We start from the raw sequence: 15,946 nt of genomic DNA, 5'->3' as shown, positions 1-15,946 counted from the left end.
CTAATCACCATTCTTTCTTCAAGGCTAGGTGACAACGTAGCCCAGTCATTATCCGTTCTTCAAGGACCATCCCTTCGTCAAGGCTGGGTAACAATGTAGCCCAGTCATTATCCCTTCTTCAAAGACCATCCGTTCTTCAAGGCTGGGTGACAACGTAGCCCAATCATTATCCCTTCTTCAAGGCTAGGTGACAATGTAGCCCATTCATCATCCCTTCTTCAAGGCTAGGTGACAACATAGCCCAATCATTATCACAAGGTTATCATAGGTACCGTCCGACAGGGTGAGGACATAAAATACTAATCCCTCCAAAACAGTCTGTACGAAGGTGAGGACTTCAACAAGATCCCATAAAAAATTCTCTTCTCCCCCTAATGTCTCCATAGATGGACATTGCATCCAAATGTCTGAGCATCCTAATAGCAGCATTGCGTGAATCTCCGTAGCGTTTACCTGGTCCTGTGGCTAGGAAGAAAAAAGTAATAAAGCCGAAAGAAATTTTTTGAATGTTGCCCTTCCCGCTTCTCTAGAAGCACAACATTCATTATGGCAAGCTGTTTGAACACATTTTTCAGCACCTTGGTCCTTGAAGCGGAATAATGAAGAAGAAAGTCAATAAAGCCTACAAAATAGTGGAAGCATTGACAGTCTCAAAATGGCCCCAGAATTGGTCAAGATCTTCAGCAGCACTTCAAAAGGCCACCTACCATGTTTCATCACATTCCAACATTTCTAAGGCAGTGAATACTAAGAAACAATTTCAGAAAAATTTGCCTCTGGCACCTTAAAACAAACCCGTATAACTGAAACTACATTTTCAGTGCTTCAAATAGTTGTTGGACCATAGCCATTAGATCTGGTACACTAAAAAATCCCTTTGGGCCAAGTTTCAGCTTAATCAAGCACTCAAAGACAAAGTTATAAGAAAAAATTTGAAACAGGAGAAGCAGCACACTATTCTTGTGTGACCACTGTGGGATTAAAACACCATTAAAGGTGGTTGTTTTCACAGTCACAGATAGTGACTTTCGGGATCTATATCTCACTTGTTCCAATTCGGATAATGCTAAAATTTTGTGAACATGTTCGTTTTGTCAAGGCGATCGTTTCGATATGTGATACACTCCTTGATGATGCCCGAGCAAGGAGAAAACCTAGGGAGAAGTTACTGATCCATGAATAAAATTACAGAAAATTCAACAGCAACACACCTCACTCGAGCAGCCAAATCATGACGCTCGCGTACTTGATCGACACGAAACCAATTGCAATATGCTCGTAAGGTCTGAGGCTATCTCTGGTTCAAAATTTGCGTACGATGAACGGTTGGATTTTACACACGGAGGCATCAAATCTGCTGTAAATTTAAGTCATCATATTTCAAGATTCCGGCCAAAAACTCAAGAGGACAAAATATTCATTCGAACACGAAATCGAGTCGCGCTTGTTGCAATGTGATCGTGACAAAATGATTAGTGTAGTTTAGCAAAGAAACGGAAGAAAATCATCGAGGAACGAGCACACTATCGATCCAAAGTTTTCAAGATTCATCCAAAATTCAAGTATCATGATCAAGGCTCAAAACCATGATTCATGGTCGAAAGCATTATCAAATCGAATGCCAGGTTGAGCTCTACAAGAAAACAATAATCTTTAGATCAAACAGGCATCAAAACAACCCCAGATCAATCACGAAAGATTACGCAAGTTCTCGGGCAGCAGCAGGGACTGTTCTGAAATTCCACACATTGTTAGGCTAGGGCAAAACAGTCCTTTTGTACCAATTTTTAGAATTTCTTTTAATTCAATTAAATTGTAATCAATTTTAGGTAGTTTTTTAGCATCCACCCATGTTTTGGCCCAATTCTATATAAACGTGCAAAGCTTCATTATAAAAAAAACCTCTGGTTCAACTTTCATTCATTCAATAAAATTTTTCTTTTTGCTTGAATTCGTGGGTGCGTCTTGGAGAAAGAGAGAGGAGAGAGAAGAAAAGGGTCGGTAATTTTTGATAAGATAATTTTCTCTCTCCTTCTCTTTTTTATATTTCTCTCTCCTCCTCTTTTTTCTATCATCTTTCTCTGTCCTCCCCTCTTTCTCTCTCCTCTTTTCTCATCTCTTTCTTTCTCTCTCTCTTCTTTTCATCTTTATCTCTTTCTCTCTCTTCCTCCTCTGGTCTATCATGTCCCACATTCCCTGCTTCTCGTTCTCCATTCACCCATAATGGACCTATCGCCTGGTGTTATGCCTTCTTGCACTTGAGACATGAACAGTGAGTCAGGCCTTAACCCAACCGGCCCAGGCTTAGCTCCCGTGGGGTTTTTTCTCTCTTACTTCTCTGCTCGTATGTTCTGTCACAACCAGCACAAGCCTAGCGCTGGCTGGGTTCCTCTCTTTTTCTCTTTCTTTGTCACAACCGGTACAAGCTTAGCAATGGTTGGGTTCCTCTCTTTTTCTTTTGCTCTGTCACAACTGGCACAAGCCTAGTGGGGATTGGGTTCCTCTCTTTTTCTTCTCTTCAATTACAACTAGCGCAAGCCTAGCGCCTGCTGGGTTTTCTCTCTCTTTCTTCTCTTCCATCACAATCGGTACAAGCCTAGCAACGGCCAGGTTTATCTCTCTTTCTTCTTTTCTCTTTTGTTCTGTCACAACCGGCGCAAGCCTAGCATTTGCTAGGTTCCTCTCTTTTTCTTCTCCTTTGTCCCAATCGGCGCAAGCCTATCGCCGACTGGGTTTTCTCGCTCTTTCTTTTCTTCTATCACAGCCGGCGGAAGCCGTCGCCGACTGAGCTTTCCCTCTCCTCTTTCTTATGACACGGTTGGCGCAAGCCCTTTGCCACCTGCATGCTTTCTCTCTCCTCTTTATTTATTTCACAATTGACAGAAGCCATCGTCATCTGAGTTTTCCCTCTCCTCTCATTCCCATTTGTGTCCTCCCCCTCCTTTCATTCCCTTCTCTCTCTTTTTCTTCTCTCATGGTTTTCTGTCCTACTGTGTTTCTTCTTCTCTTTTACCTTCTTCTTTTCTCTCTCCTCATCTCTCTCTCTTCTTTGCTTTCTTTCTCAGATCTCTCTTCTTTCTTTTACTCACTCCTTTGATCAAGGATGGTTGAGATTGACCTTCAATGGTAGTCCTGTCGTTTAGCTGTAATGTTGTTGTGCCGATCATAGTTACGGTGCTTGCTTTATTGTCACGACAGATGAGCCATTATGTCTAACTAGTCAGTATTGGTACAAACGTTTAGTAGTAACTCTGTTGAGCCGGTCTGAGCTATCGAGCCCGTTTACTACCATGACAGGTCAATTACTTATTAGTCAGGTCATTGTGTCGGTCTCATCGCTCGATCAAATTCTTCTTACCCCAATCTTCATTTTCCCATTCTTCTCATCCTTTGAATGTGCATGCCTGTGTACATTAACCTGAAGGCAAGGTTTAGTCCCTTGATTCACCTGTCTTGTAACTATTTTCATATGTGTGTGATTGCAAAAATAAGAGAATAGAAGCTAAGGGAGGCGATTCCAAACCAGTTTTACTATTGGGGGGCTTTCTTCATGATCTAAGAGGGCACCCATGCAAGTCAGCCCAAGTAGGTCCTGATCTCAACTTAAATTCCTCTCTCATCGGTTGGTAATACCTGCCCTTGTTCTTGAATGAGGTTCCTGAAAGAGCGATCTCAAAGTCCCAGGTCACCCTGAAACTTGAGACACGTGTCACCCGATCATCCGGATCCGCAGGCCGAGATCGAGGCACCTAACCAATGAAGCCCATCCTGAAACGACTGCCAATGTGACTTGGGTAGTTGAAGCTGAATCCAAACCCCAAACCATGCAGTTGCAATTGAGATCTAGTACGAGAACTGTAAAGATAAAACCTCTCAAAGTTGTTTCCCCCACGAAGGTGATGCCTGTAGTAGAGGTACAGGCCGAAATATCTAATGTAGCTGGTCAATCAAAATAGTCAGCAGATGGAAAGGCTGACGATTATAACGCGACTTCTCATTTAAGAAGAATCCCAGCTGTCATAAGTGGTTATGACACCCACTTACTTTCAGAAGAATTACAAGTCGAGTTAATACAAGCCCTTTCATCTTCTGAAGAATTTCAGACCGAAGTCGATAAGGGTTAACTCAGCCCAGCAGCTCTACATGACAGTATGCCAGTCACCTTTTTTTATTTAGATCTGCAGTTGGGATGAATCCTCATAACTGCCCTTTGATGATGGATGGGATTCTACATGACGTGCGCATCAATTGGATAATGATCGATGGGGGATCAACCGTGAAGTCTATAGGAATGGATGTCCAGCATTTGCAAGAAGGACATATGGTCATACAGGATTTCAATCAAGCTACCCAACAAGATGTAGGGTGCATTACATTGAAGCTCAGAACTGGCAAGTTTGAGGCCTCAACTATATTTCTGGTCATTGAAACTGAGGCTTGTTACAATGTATTATTGGGGCGCCCATGGTTGCATAACAATGACATCATCCCCTCGACCCTGCATTAATGCTTCAAATATTTCTATAAAGGGAAGCAACATACAGTTTATGCCGATCAAAACCCTTCACGAAAGTGGAGTTCCATTATGCAAAAGCCAAATTCTATAATCTCGAGAACCCTGTCACTCCGTTGAGGAATCAGAGAATGCTAGTGATTTTAATGAAGATCCTGTAAGCGTTGATTAAACCTTTTGAAGGCCTAGATATCGAAGAAGGAGCCATATCACTCACTTTGAATGTTGACAGAGAAATGTTGTACCATGTTGGATATGGCGTCCCTCTTGAAGACAAAATTCGATGAAGGATGGTAGGAAGACTATGAGGCTCGTCCCCTGAAAGATGGAGTCTCAAAACCATAATGGTCCTTATATAGCCCTTAAGCTCACCGAATCATGAGGAGTATGAACTATGACCTATTTATCAATGAAGGTCTAAATGATAAAAAGGGGATGATAACGCCTTCTTAGGCAGTGAAAGTGTATCCTGAAAGAAGTTCAACCCTCAGGGGCTCAAGTACACCCTGACTCTCCAGACAGGCTCAAAGAATGTGCAAAAAAGGGAAATGAATGGTCTAGTGTGCCATGACATCTCTAAGCAGCATGGTGATCAAGATTCATACAATGAAAGTGAGATGGAGCCTACCTCGCAACAATTGGAGGACAGAGATCAAGCCACAGTTGACGAGCTAGTAGAAGCTCACTTGGGTGAAGAAAGAGACCACAGACCCACTTTTTGAGTTCGTCTCTAGACCAAGAGGAAGAGGGAAATACAATGATTTCCTCCATCTTAACCAAGACATATTTGCATGGAATTACCATGAGATGCCCGAATTAGATCCCACTATAGCAAATCACAAGGTTGTTGTCGATCCTCATATCAAACTGTTGAAGCAGCATCAGAGGAAGTTTCATCTGGACATAGTGCCTTAGATTGAGGCCGAGGTTAACAAATTAGTGAAGGCCGAGTTTATCAAGGAAGTGATATACCCTAAGTGGCATACTAATACCGTACCAGTCAAGGAAACGAAATGCCTATAGTCAAATTAAGATGGCCCCTGAAAATGAAGAATTGACGGCCTTCAAGACCACAAAAAAGATATATTGTTACAAAGTGATGCCCTTCGGATTAAAGAATGTTGACGCCACTTACCTGTACATCATAACGATCATATTTGAAGACATATTCCACGATATCATGGAGTGTTATGTTGGTGACCCTATTGTCAAATCAAAGGATCAATCCACTAGCCTCGCGGACCTAGAGACTGTATTTAAGAGATTGAGAAGGAACCAGCTGAAGATGAACCCTCTTAAGTGTGCCTTCGGGGTAAAATTTGAGAAATTCCTAGGTTTCATTGTGAGGCACCGAGAAATCGAAATAGACCCTACAAAGATATGTCCCATTCAAGAGATGCCCCCACCAAGGAACCTGCGAGAGTTGAAATCTCGCTAAGGTCGATTGACTTATATCTGAAGGTTCATATCCAACATCTCAAGGTGTTGTAAGCTTTTTTCTCAGCTTATGAAGAAATATGTCCCTTTTGAATGGGATGATTCATGCCATAATGCTTTCCAAGACATCAAAGACTATATGTTGAATCCACCGGTTCTCATGGCTCATATACTAGACAAGCCACTCATTTTGTACGTAATGGCCTTGGAAGGATCATTGGGTGCCCTCCTGGCCCAACACAGCGATGAAGGGAAGGTAGTGGTGATGTATTACTTAAGCCGCACCATGATGCCGACAGAGTATAATTACTCCCCCATCGAGAAGATATGTTTGGCACTAGTATTCGCAGTCTAAACGTTGCGGCATTACCTTCTGGCTCACCTAGTGCAGTAAGAAAAACCGAACCATTCAAATAACTCAATGAGGCTAGTCCTATTGGGGCTACTGACTAAGTGGGTAAGGCTCCTTATGGATTTCGACGTCACTTATGTCTCGCAGAAAGCCATTAAATGGCAGGCTTTGGCCAATTTCTTGGCTTCTCATCCCCTGCCTGAGGGGTCCCCTTTGAATGAAGATCTACCTGATGAGGAAGTCATGTGTGCAAGTGAGCTTACTTCATGACAAATGTTCTTTGATGGTGCTTCTCAAACAAAAGAAGCCAGAGTAGGCGTGACATTCATCACACCGGATAAAGGACTCTTTCCTTAGGCCTTCTCATTAAATAAGAGGTATTCAAATAATGAAGCCATGTACCAAGCATTGATCATTGGTCTAGATATGGAACTAGAACTAGACCTTGGGTTTCTCAACATTTTCGGTGACTCCCAACTGATTGTCCGATAGCTGCAAGGGATATACGAGGTCTGCAAATATGAACTCAAGTCATAGTATAATACTACGAGGTATCTCCTCGAGAAGATGCACGAGGCCACTCTGACTCACATTCCTCGAGGATCAAATGTTCAAACCAATGTGCTTTCTAAGCTTGGAGCCACCATGACCATTGAGCTCGGGGTTCAGCTTCAAGGCCCCATATAAGAATGGCAATCCATCCCTATGATGGAAATGGTAGATCCCAATGACGAAGAAAATCTATAAACGGAATTTCCTCCATATCCTAAAGGAGCTATGAGGAAATTAATAAAAGAACCTACTCTTGATGATATCGTCGCAGTGGCAGAAGCACCCCAAATTGACTTCAGCCTTTCTTGGAATATTTAGTCCATGGCCAACTCCCAAAGACTAGGATTGATAAGTGGGCCACGAGATTCATTCTTCTCAATGATCAACTATATAGGAGGTCCTATGACAAAATGTTGTTAAGGTGCCTTTCACTTGAAGAAAGACAAACAATATTAAAGGTGCACGGTGAGGTATGATGCATGCACAAGTATGGACCTAAGTTATACCACCAACTGCATCGAATGGGGTATTTTTGACCCACTATGGCAAAAGATGTATTTAAATATGTAAAGACTTGCCACACATGCCAGGTACATGCTGACTATATTCACCAATCACTGGAGTCGTTGCATCCTACTCTCATGAGTTGGCCTTTCTCTCAATAGGGAATGGATATCGTGGGACCCATTACCCCAACCTCAACGAATGGCCATTTATATATATTGGCAGCTACCGACTATTTCTCTAAGTGTGCTAAAGCCATCCCTCTCCAAAAAGTAACCAGCAAGGTAGTGGCTGACTTTGTTTGCCACCATATTATGTATCGATTGGGGGTACCAGATAGAATTATATCAGATTAACGGCTCCCCATTGAAGAACGATCTCATTCACCAATTAGCTAGTCAATTCAACATCGATTGGAGGTACTAGTCCATGTACAACCTAAGGAAAAATGGATTGGTCTAGACCTTTAACAAAAGCTTTTGCAAAGTATTGAAAAAGACCTTAAAGAAGGGTCCTTGGGGATCTCTAGGCATAGGTGACGACCAGGACCAATGCCACCTCAACAACCTCTTATTTGTTGGTTTATGAGGCAAAAGCATTGTTACCACTGGAGATTCAAATAACCTCATTAAGGGTTGCACTCCATTACGGCTTAATGAAAAGCCCTTGATGAAAAGCGGCTTGTCGCCCTGCAAAAGCTAGAAGTTTACCAAGCAAGCATAATTTGAGCTTTTAATAAGAAAGTGAGGTTATGGTTATTGAAGCCAGGCGATTTAGTTTTGGCGATAAGACGCTCCATTGAGGCACCCTAATTTAAATTTCAACCCAAATGGGATGGACCATATGTCGTTAAAAGGGCATACTCCGCTGGAGTATACCTCCTCTGCATTGAGACAGGAGAACATGTCATGCCTCCAATCAACGAAAGATATTTGAAGAAATACTATCCTTAAAAGATCATTATATGTGATTGTGACGACCCTAATTTTTTTTTTGAAACTGAAAACTAATAATAATAGTGTTAATAGAATAAATACGATAAAAATAAATAAATGAAGTAAAATAAAATACATAATGAAATATTTAGAACGATAATTCATGCTGTCGAAATGCACCGTAAGGACCATCTTTTCTCTTATGTGCAATTACCCCTCAATTTGAATATGGACCCATGCTTTCTAAGATATTTGATTAGTAATTCAAAGCTACTATTTTTTCAAACTTTTTGTTGCTAGTCTATTTCTCTAAGGTTGACCTTTGGTCCATCAGCTCTTTTACCATAATTGAATGTAAGGCTTCCAAAACATTTCTTCTTGCAAGCGTATTGGGCATGGCAAGGCTGAAGTGCCTCCATTAGATGCTGCATTAATTGTCATATTGTGTGGTGGCATTACCATATATTTTTGTTAATCCTCTATTGACACATTTTAAATGATGTGGCACGTTTTGTATCATGTGTGTTAACCCACAGATGATTTGTAAAAGAAGTTTTCTTTTGGGTCTAAGGAGTGTCATTGAAAAGTCTTTCTCGGGTACCTTACTCTCTCTGTCATTTCAATCCTCTTTCTCTCTCTAAGTTATCATTTTGTTTTCACTGTACTCTCTCTCTCTTCAACCTCTTTCTTCCATCTACTATGTTTTCTCTCTACAATTGTTCCTTCTATCTGCCCAGTTTGTCCTGCCATGGCTGAAATGTCCAGGTTTCCCATTGAAAACCTCATAAGTCACCAGCCTCCACTATCTGTTCAAGATTTCTTGAGACAACCTAACTATCTGTCATATGTAATGGACAGTTGAAAACCTCGTGTGCTACAATCCATGCCATTCTTTCAAATCCAAAGGTTTACTTCCTCTCAGGATCTTATCCACGGCACTCTCACCGCTCTTCTCTCTCTAACGATGTCCCCCATCTCACCCCCCCAAACGTTTCCCTCACACATTCAAGACGATACTTGTCCAATTTCTCTCACATCTTTGGTACTCAACTTCTAAGCCAGAAACCATGGCTTTCTCTCACTAACCATAGAAATAGTGAGCTGTACCAAAATTCAGAAGCCGTGAAGATTAAAGGCATGGACTAAGGCAGTGGATAATGATAAGAAAGATTGGGACAAACGGCTATAATTTGCCAAAGTGGACCGTCCATATCAATTTGTTTAGTCCAATGATGGCTGAAGTGCTGACCAAATTGTTAATATAAGAATGCATATGTGAAGATTCATGGTGGTGGTAATTGTAGTAATATGGGTCAAAAGGAATTCATATCTATGGACACAAGGTAATACTTTACGACCATTTGATCCTGATTGAAGCTTTGATGGGTGTTTAGCTTAACCATGTAGATGTAAGCACCAAAACCACCCATCACTCTTCACATAAAATTTAATGCTTGGTATAAGGAGCCTGCTTGCCATCTCTTATCTGAGAATAACCCAACTCAAGCCATGGAGAAAGCTTGGAAGAAATCTAAGCTAACATAGGAGCTGAAAACATTTTACCAATGGCAACATTCACTGGAAACATTTTTCTATTTCATTGAGTCCTGATGCTCAAGAAAATAACAGATAGCTAAGTGACCTCATTGTCTTGAAAAATAATCTTTTTTTAGTAAAATTGTGATATTCCCTCCTATTGTTTTTTAATATTTAGACATTGTAAATTCATGTGCAAATGACTGCCTCATTATTTGAAAAACTGGTATTTTTGCACTTGATTGTAGCATGGCCTGTGAAATGATTATTTGCCATTGGCATTTTCATAAATTGTGATAATTTCGTATTTAATTTTGTATTCCCATAAGAGTTCTTCTAGTAATACTAGATTGTCTATCATGTCACATTTCAAGAATGTCTTTACGAACTGCTACCTTTCAGAAATTATTGCCAAATTGTTTGACTGGGTACTGACAGATATTTCAATGAAAGTGATTGTTTAAATTGCTGCAAGTGAATTCCTATGAATGATTTCAATGATACTTTTCGTATATGATTCTTTCTAATGTTTAAAAAGTATTAGAGATAATTTAAGTATATCTGGACCCATCCAGGATGCTGGTGGGGTATTTGGACTCATCCGGTATGCCGGTGAGGTATGATTGGACCTGCATAGATTATTTGGACCCATCAGGATGCTAGTGGGGTGTTTGGGCCCATCCAGGATGTTGGTGGGATATTTGGACTCATTCGAGATGCCGGTGAGGTATGATTGGACTTGTAGGGATTGTTTGGAGATATTTGGTTACGCCAATAGGGATTATTCGGACCTATCCAGTTATGCCGGTAGGGATTATTTGAACTCATCTGGTATGCCGATGAGGTATGATTGGACCTGCAAGGATTATTTGGACCGATCCATGACGCTGGTGGGGTATATAGGTGATCTACTTGGGATGCCAGTGGGGTATTTTGTGAAATCTTTTGAATGATGTATTGATGTTAAAATGTTTATATGAATTTCAATCATTGGCATTATGTTTTACTATGCTTTTTTGAAAGTGAAATTATTATCCATAAATTTTTTTGGCTCACAATTCTTCCTCAGGTGATTTTTAATATACATTCTTTAGAAAATGTTTATATCTTCTAACCATGATTATTTTTTAGTACCAAGATAAAATTTTGCTGAGTAGCCTTACTCATCAAACTATGGTAAATATTTTTCAGGATAATTGCAGTCTCATAGTTCGATTGCAGCAGGACTGTGTTTGAAGAAATTGTAGTCATGATTAACCTTCCCTTTGTAACTTTGGGGTCAAATGCACCATTGTAATTTTTGTTATATCGAGAAATGTATATACCTAGCCTTCATGTTGGTACCAGTTGTGAGCAAACTTTGTAGAAAATTTTAATTATTAATGAAAAATTTTTTGTTTTGGTACAATATATATAAGTAGAAATTTAAATTTTTCCTAGTATAAGAATAGTCTGTCACACTACAGGAATGTTAGTAAACTTGGGGTGTGACAGTGATGCATGTCTCTAAACTACCTATCATATAGTTTGAGCCGCAAGGCTTTAAACCATCTAGTACGCAACGCATCTCCTTTCACCTACCAAGATTGGGCTTTGATGTTGTATAACATCCGTCGCATAGTCCATACTCGCAACGATAAACTGAGTCAAATTACGGTCAGAATGCAAGACCCGAAAAGGCCCATCAATAGGTCCACGACATAGGACCCAAAACATCACCAGATAGTCCTTCATGTATGACTCTAAACTACAGTACTTCCTAAGAGTCTTAGGACTCTAAGTATTGGCCACCCATACCCTTTTTACAAAGGGTTAGGAAGGAGTTTTATATAGTCCTCTCTATCTGACTAAACTATAATACCTCCTTAAAGTCTTAGGACTCTAAGTATTGGCCACCAATACCCTTTTTACAAAGGGTTAGTAAGGCTTTTCATATAGTCCTCTCGAATGACATTAACATATGATGTTCCTTTGAAAATTATTAGGGCAACGAAGTACCAAGCCACTCGTACCCCTTTACAAAAGGATCTGAGGATCTTGGACGCATGCTAATTAATTGGATATTGTGAAAATTCCTTTGAAATCTAGAAATATCAAACGCGAGTCCCACGATTAGAAATTGAAAGGAAAAAGGAAAAAAAAGAGCCTCATAAAAGGGCATGGTTCATTTTAAATCATTGCAAAATGACCACAAAGTTCAGAGAAAAGAGGGAAATAATATTTTTTTTCGGAAGAAAAAAAAGGGACGAGAGATAAATCGAAGGGCCTTGAAGAGAAGCAGGAGCTCCTTTAGTCTCCAGGTTTTCTCTTCCACCCTCTTTTCAGTTTCCTTCATCTGCGAGCGACCCTCATGAGCTGCTAGGGCTGCGGACGACACTGTGTCCACTCAGTGTAGTTGGGCCTCAAGCTCAGAAAAGGCAATGTACACCTTCTCTCAAAGCTGAAATGAGTGGTCCACTACCCTTTTAAACTCCCTCTTTTGTGCTGCTAGAAGGGATCTTCTCTATAAAATTCAGGATCATAACCTTGCAAGCCTCTGCAGGATCAAATTGATTTCGAAGGTCCTCCATTGAGTCCCAAACAACCTTCAAATCTCGGTCTGTATTCGTCGCTGCCTTTTCACCCTTGACGATTGCCTCCTTTCCATCTCATATCATGAGGGGAAAAGTATGAGCAAGCCCTGCTTGGTCAAAATCTATGTCTTTCACATCCTGAATGACTAGGTTGACTAGTATCCAGAGCTTGTCTTACTTTGCCCTCATCATCCCAACGGATGATATCATTATAGAGATGGTCGACAAAGTATCCTGAAGGATGGGCAAAGAGTTGTTGCCAATGTCCCTGAAGATTGGCCTTGCTTTATTAGCACTGATTTGCCTCTGATTGGCACACATCGAAGATCGATCATTTAGCACTAACACTATGAGGCCCTTGGGATTCTCAGCAATTGCAATCAGATCTCCCACCAGATCAGTCTTTGGCATCTCAGAAGTTTTAGTTGCACTTGAAACCACAAAATTTAGTCTTCATCCCCTTCAGGTTCACTCTCATTGAGATGAGACACAAGGACAAAAGCCTTAGTAATTAATTCGGTTGCAGGAGCATCATCTCTTTGGACTTTCTTTGACATTATTTGAGTAGCTTGAGCACTAACAAGAGCCCCGTTAGTAGCTTGAGAAAAGACATGCCCTACAGTCACAAAATAATAAGAAATGGAAGGCAGAATAAAAATCCTCTTCGGCAGAAAGAAGAAAGGATTTCAAATACCTAAAAATCTGGTTTTGTCAATTACGATTAATGAAGGTGGAAGCCTAGACTCAGGTACGTCAATGTAAGAAAATTCAAATCCAACTAGCTAGTCGAAAACAATGCCCAAACCTGCATTCACATCTGCTTGAGTAAGAAATGACTTTGCTGACGACCCCACCACTAACACAAAAAAAGATGTGGACGAGTCAACCGCTGGAGGAACCTTCTCCATGACTCAGGCTTTCCCTTTCTCCTTCGTCAATTCAGCTTCCACGTGTTCAGCTTCGAAGGGAGGACTTTTTGCCTTTCTAGGATTCAAAGAAGAACCCTCACTTCGACCTGGGGAGGGGGAGAGCCCCTCTTCTATATCAAATGTAACCGAGGTCTCCATCTTCTCGTTAGTATAAGGAGAATTCTCTCTAGGAGCCTATGAGTCTAGAACCAGAGAGTTTGGAGAGGCAAGTGAATCTATCTCAATGATCTTCGGCTTTGCCGACTTCCCGATCGTTGTCTTTTGATGAAGCCCAGGTCTAGAATAAGTCGCTCTGGCAAAAGAACTCCATGTAATTCTACTAGGAACAATCAGGGTTAAAGAGGCTGGTGGCAGGGGAATGACAGATGCTTCAGCAGCTTCTTCTTGAGAGCCTGAGCTCTTTGCCTTCTTGAACGTCCTCTTCAAAGGCGATAGCAAGGGAGCAGAATCGCTTGGCTTCCTCTTCCCCTGAGAGTCTGAATTACCGACCCCCAATGCCTCCCGTAGGTCTACTTCTAGTATAAAGGGCTTCTTGGCCATTAGGATAACATCATGGACTACTTCTAACCCATGATATTTTTCTTTTGGGCTCGTGTCATGAGCCCCGCTGAGTTCTTTTAAACCGGTAGGAGAGGGAGAATGTCCCTTTCCTGCTTTCCTTACCACCAAGCTTCCTTTAACAAAAAGACAGCTCATCCCCTCTTTTTTCCTCTCTCTCTCTTTTTCCCTAATGGAGGCTCGCTTGATGAGGCAACCTAACCCTTGCGTGAGTTGGCGCTCTTAGGCTCAAGCACTAAAACATGGGTCTAGCAATGCCCGCAAAACCCTCTTATCTTCTCATTGTCCTGGGATTGATGAGAGCATCCTGAGGTCTTCAATTTAGGGGCAAATAAATTGTCAATGTGATGAGAGAATGAGACTCAAGTCTCCTCAATCCCCCTTCTAGAACTATCTCCCCCTTCGAATGGTTGACACTTATCACATTCCATCCTTCAATAAGGCACAACCCGGTTGCCCAGGTCACCAAAACTCTATCTAATATGGTTTTGAAGCGAGTGCGCAAGGTTCCATCTTCTTGAAAATCCAGCATACCATTGATAGATCTTTGAAGGAAGCCCCACTGATACTCCTAATACCAGGAGCAATAGATGTGGGTCATGAGAACTTCCCAACGATAGTTAGGAATAATAAACCTACAAGACTGACTCAGCAATGTGCAGGAATCCCATGCCCACATCACATGGAGGTTTGACCAAGACCCATGCTTGGTGAAGTTGTAGAAGATGGAACAACCTTGGTCCATCCGATGTTGCCTCGCGAAGTGATTAGGATTGTAGGGCTTAAAAAACCTATGGCTGCCCACTCTCAAAGGAAGTAGGGACGATAGATTGTTCCGAAAGGATATGATTTCCCAATTAGTGCTTGGGGTCCTTTGAATCCCAAGTGCATATTCATCCTTGAAAAGGCGCTCCTGAGTACCCCCAATGGGAAAGGGCTTGAACCGAAGGAAGTTGTCTTCTTAGAACAATCGTCGTGCTTGAACATGTGAGTGGAAGACTGACCTGCATCCCATTAGAGGGAGCAAGAAGGGGAAGGTGTTTACTTTAGAGTCTAAAGAATACTTGTAGGTGTTCAAAAACTAAGCACCAAACCACCCATAGACGTAGTGGGTGGGGAAAGGAGTTCTGATCTAGAACCTTCTCAGGATCCGTTGCAGACGTCAGCCCATTGTAGAAGCAACCCAACACGGGCTGGGCTAAGTCATACCTATAGCCTTTGGATAAATTACATGAAACATAAAGGCGTTTCGGTCAGACTAAATGTCCTATGGAGTCTGGAAGAGCAAAATGGCATAATAATAAAGTAATGTAGGAGGCCAAATAGGTCGAAAGGTCCCAAATATCAGGACAATAACGCATCCTCACAGTAAGAGTGGGAGGCAATTCAAGGCCATTGAAGAAGGGATTCTTCGGCTCCCCTTTGGCTTTCTCCATACCAAAGAAGTGGTTGTTCCATATTTGGAAGGCATTGTCTTTACTTCCACTCACAACAGTCAGTTCACGTATTCTTTGAACACGCCTTTGAAACAACCAGGCCTTTGGAGCCCATGGTAGGAATCACCTCCGAAAATAACTTCATTTTCAAGGGTGAACTCCTCATAGCGCTCTCCTCGAAGAGAGAGGCCACCGATGAAGTGCAACTCCAAAAGGGACATGCCACTCTCACCATAGCCGAAGAAATTGGTGTTCGTCTTGGCATACCAAGTTTCCAAGAAGGCCCACATGACATTGGAGCAGTGGTCATACTTGAAGGTTGAGCATTCACAGGCACTAAGAAGCTTAGCATGCTTAAGAGGTATAGAGAAACACTCACATATGTCTCGGGTCCAAGAATAGTAACCTAAGATGTAGCCGCTCTCGCCTTCACATCTCAAGCTTGTGTCTGTCCAGGCAGCATTATAATAACAAATTTCGTGCCCCAAAATTGGAAACGTCTTAGGCACAACAACATTTGCATGAGAAAATTGAAGCAGGAGATTCCGTCGAGGAAGGCCATGTAAGGAATGAGCGGTGAATTTCGCACATTCTCACCCTGGAGGCTTGAGATTGATGAAA

This window comes from Amborella trichopoda, chromosome 9, assembly GCF_054954075.1.
Source record: "Amborella trichopoda isolate Santa Cruz 75 chromosome 9, AtrichopodaSantaCruz75HAP2 v2.0, whole genome shotgun sequence".
Lineage (NCBI taxonomy): Eukaryota > Viridiplantae > Streptophyta > Magnoliopsida > Amborellales > Amborellaceae > Amborella > Amborella trichopoda.
The sequence above is the reverse complement of the archived record's forward strand: the minus strand, read 5'-3'. Positions refer to the sequence as shown.